At 41.9% G+C, this 4623-nt stretch overlaps 1 non-coding gene across 1 annotated transcript; it reads left to right on the top strand.

Moving 5' to 3' along the window:
- Window positions 1–245: 245 nt before the first annotated feature.
- Window positions 246–384, top strand: LOC118062178 (small nucleolar RNA Z247). The gene has a single exon (XR_004689716.1). It is a non-coding gene; the product is annotated as a small nucleolar RNA Z247 (small nucleolar RNA).
- Window positions 385–4623: the final 4239 nt, after the last annotated feature.

Here is a 4623-nt window from a genome sequence, read left to right on the forward strand (position 1 = left end):
AGGATTCTTTAATCCTTGCCATCATCAATACTTCTCTTACTGAGGATGTTCTTTCTCAAGTTATGTCATATACCACATCCAAGGATGTATGGCTTGCTCTTCAACAAAATTTTTCTTCCATCTCCCGTGCTAAAGCTGTTCAACTTCGTACACAGCTTGCTACTGCTAGAAAAGGAGCTATGAATGCTAAGGATTATTTTATTTCCATCAAACGTATGTCCGATGAACTTGCCCTTGCTGGCCAACCTCTCACCTCTGATGAAATTCTTACTTATATCCTTACTGGTCTTGGTCAGGAGTATGACTCCTTAGTCTCTACAATTACCTCTCGTTCTGATGCTGTCACCTTAGAGGACCTTTATTCTCTACTTCTCATTACTGAGTCACGAATCAATCAGCACCATGACACCATTCAGGTTACTGCCTCTGCAAATATGGCCACCAGATATCCTCCTTCATTCCAATCTCGTCCTGGTAACTCCTATCCTTCCTCTAACCGCAGTCGCACTAATTTCTATCGTGGAAGGAGTCGCGGTGGTCGCTCAACCATCCGTGATACAGGAGCTCCTACCTCTCTTATCTGTCAGGTATGCCTCAAACCGGGCCATCATGCCTTGAAATGTTATCATCGTTTTGATCTCTCTTACCAGGATCAATCTACTCAACGTCCACCGCATGCTTTTCTTGCTGCCCGCCATCCACATACTGCTCAAGAGTGGCATCCTGATACAGGAGCCACCCATCATCTTACGAATGATATGCACAACATTCATCTTCAAACTAAAGACTGTGATGGTCCAGATCATGTTCAAGTAGCAAATGGTGCAGGTTTGGAAATTACTCACAGTGGTTCCTCCACTTTATCTTCCCCGTCCAACTCTTTTGCTCTCAATCAAATACTGTTAGTTCCTGATATTAAAAAAAATCTTCTTTCTGTCCACTGTTTCTGTCAAGATAACAATGTTTTCTTTGAGTTTCATGCCTCTTTTTTTCTTGTGAAGGACTACTTGGGGCACATCCTGCATCGGGGTCCACTTCGTAATGGCCTTTACAATTTTTCATTGTCGCTTGCTCGTCTTCAGCCGCAAGCTCGTTCTAGTATTAAAATCTCTGCTACTTTGTGGCATCGGCGTCTTGGCCATGCTTCTTTTCCGGTTATTAATAAAGTTGTTTCCTTTCCAATTAACAATAATACCAGTTCGATTTGCTCTCATTGTCAAATGGCCAAAAGTCATGCTTTGCCTTTTTCCAATTCACATATTTCTGTTTCGAATCCATTAGAATTATTATATTCAGATGTTTGGGGGCCAGCACCCATTTTCTCAACTACAGGTGCTCGTTATTACATAAGTTTTTTAGATGATTCCACCAAATTTTTATGGTTGTTCCCTTTAAAACTCAAATCTGATGCCTTACCAATTTTTCAAAAATTTCAAGCTGCTGTTGAACGTCAATTCAATACTAAAATAAAAACCATCCAAACTGATTGGGGTGGAGAATACCGCAGCTTGCATAATTTTTTACAAACTCAAGGCATTACTCATCGAGTTACCTGTCCTTATACGCACCAACAAGCTGGTGCTATTGAAAGACGTCATCGTCAAATTGTTGAGGTTGGCCTTGCCTTACTTGCTCACTCCCATCTCCCAAATATTTTTTGGGAAGATGCGTTCTTAACTGCTGTTTATATAATTAATCGTTTGCCCACTCCAGTTTTGCAGCATAAATCCCCTTATGAAATGGTCAATAAATCCAAACCTGATTTTAATTTTTTACGAGTATTTGGTTGTGCCTGCTGGCCCTACTTACGTCCATATAATAAACATAAAATGGATTTTCGTTCCAAAACGTGTGTCTTCCTTGGTTATAGTATCAGTCATCGGGGGTATAAATGCTTAGATGTCTCTACTGGTAAAATATATGTTTCCCGTCATGTTGTTTTTGATGAGTCACTCTTTCCTTATCCTTCCCTTCAACCTCTTCTTCCTTCCATTCATTGTCGCACCCAAAAAAAAATCAGCGCGCGGCATCGGGCTGGCGATTTAAATCTTTCTCGTTGTTGTTTGCTTGAATTTGATTCGTTGGAGTCGCCACCTAGTAATTGATTTCGGGCTACTAGGAAACCGGATGTACTGGTCTTGTCAGAGATTCGCGGGTAAGGGACTGGTTGTGGTTAGGGAAGGTATTAGCACCCCTAACGCACCCTACCTTAGGTAAGCTGCTTCGTGGTTTTGACGTGTTAAAGAAGTTTTAATAATTGTCTTTTCATCGGAAATTAGAAATATCACTTACGTATAAGTTAATAATTCTTAACCGTGATCCAATCAAAATATTAAATTCTTCTTTAATATCTGCAATTTTATCATTAAAAAAATAAAATATATATATAAAAAAATAAAACACATACAAACACACACATTCACTTTCACTATTTTTTATTTCTTTTCTTTTCTTTTTTCTTTTCTTTTCTTTTACATCCATATTTACAAAATACAAATTACAAAAACTAAAAACTAAACAAATATTACATTAAACCATTTGGAAATTACAAAAATGACCCAAAACAAAATCAGGAACAATTCTGGGCTGCCTGAACAGTAGCGGCGCGTGGACCCCACACCCCGCCCCGAAAATCAGGCAGCGTGAGGGGGCTGTAATGCTTCCTCCTCCTTCGATTCTCTTCACCTGCAAATCCAAAAAAACACACACAGCAAGGGCAGTCGATTTAAGTTTTTCTTAGTTTTTCAAATCTGTTTTTTGTTCTTTCTTTCTCCATCGTCTTCGATCTGCTCCTCTTTCTCTTCTTCTTCGTTGCAGATCAGTCCGTGGGTTTCTTCTTCTTCTTCTCCTCTGCTTCAGGATGGCAGATCGGGCGGTGCCTGTGGCGGTTACAGCCGATCTATGGACGGCGCTGCTGGGGTTGCTGCTGTGTGGTCTTCACTCCGGTCGGTGGCAGCGGTGGCTGCTCTGGGTCGCAGCAGAGGGAGAGGCTGTCTTGGGGCTGCTCTGGGTCGATTGCTCTGATCGCTGCTACTAGAGGCTGAACTCGTCCGGTGTTGGAGGAAGGCGTTGCTGCCTGACCGCCGTGAGTGAGAGAGGGGCTGCTGGTGGTGGAGGCGTCTGTGTTGTCGGCTGAGAAGAGTGAGAGCAGAGATGGACGCCGCTGCTGCTGCTGCTGCGGCTGGGGGCCGAATGGAGGAGAGCAGATCGACGATTGGCTGGGGAAACCGGAGGAAGAGGGCCGGCCAGGGGAGAGCGGCTGAAGCTCGAAAAATAAAAATTCGAAGGGGGTTTTGGGGGGCTTTTTGGCCGGGGTAAAAAAACCAAGGGGGGGGACGGTGCTGGACGGAGAAGAAAATGGGAAACGACGGGGTAAAAATGTAGGATCAGAAATGGTGGGGGGTCCTTGGCTCTCTGGTTCTGGGAGAGGAAAAATCCAAGGACCCTCGGGGATAAAAATTCAAAACCAGTAAGGGGGGGCGCCGCCGGCTGGTTTTTTGTGAGTTGAGAGAAAGAGTGGGTTTTTAGGGTTTTTGTGTTTTTTCTGAATCTCAAAATTGACCCTCCTTCAAATGTGTTGAGAAAACCAGTATTTATAGGCAAAATGTTGCTAGGTTTTTTCAACTTGGTCCCTCAACTTCTTTCTTTTTGTAAATTTTGATTTTTCTTATTTTTTTGTATTTTTTGAAAACAAGTAATATCAACGTCGACTCACATGCGGAAAATCAATGATTTTAAAAATGACGCGTGAAACGTCGAACGCGTTTGAAAATCTTTTAACAATTTAAATTCTTTTTTAGACGATGTTGAAAATGCTAAAATGATGAAAATATATTAAAAAAACATATTTTTGGATTTTCTTTGCTTTTTCTCAATTTTTTGGATTTTTTGAAAATATATCAAAACATGGGTCAAAAATTGGGTAGCAACATTCATGATCCTCCTGTTATTCTTCCTTCTAATCTTCAGTTATTAAATGCTCCGTCCAGTTTTTCTACAGGTTCTAATTATCCTCCTGCAGCACCATTTCCACTTAATATGGCACCCCCATCACAGTCTTCGCTTGATCATAATGTTACTGCAGCAACTTCTGATCACGGTCTCTTTCCCACTCACACTGCTCCTGACATACCTCAGCCTTCGTTTGATGCTAATATTCCTGCAGACACTTCTGCTCAGGGTCCCTCTCAAAATCACACTGATGACATACCCCCTCCCTCATTAAATTTTATTCCTCCATCTCAGCCTCCCAACACACACCATATGACTACCCGCAGCAAAAATAATATACATAAACCCAAACTACTTTCAGACTCCCATATCCGATACCCTCTCCCAAAAGCTCTTATGGCTACTGTCACTACACCTGACCGTGATCCATCCTGTTATTCTGAGGCTGTAAAACATTCCAGCTGGAGAGATGCTATGAACACTGAGTTTGATGCTTTATTGCGGAATGGAACTTGGACATTAATTCCTTCTCCCCCTGCTGCCAATATTATTGGCTCCAAATGGGTATTTCGCACTAAAAGAAAAGCTGATGGCAGTATAGAACGTTTCAAAGCTCGGCTCGTCGCTAAAGGTTTTCATCAGTAGGAGGGTGTTGATTTTTTGGAAACTTTC

Source organism: Populus alba, chromosome 11, assembly GCF_005239225.2.
Source record: "Populus alba chromosome 11, ASM523922v2, whole genome shotgun sequence".
Lineage (NCBI taxonomy): Eukaryota > Viridiplantae > Streptophyta > Magnoliopsida > Malpighiales > Salicaceae > Populus > Populus alba.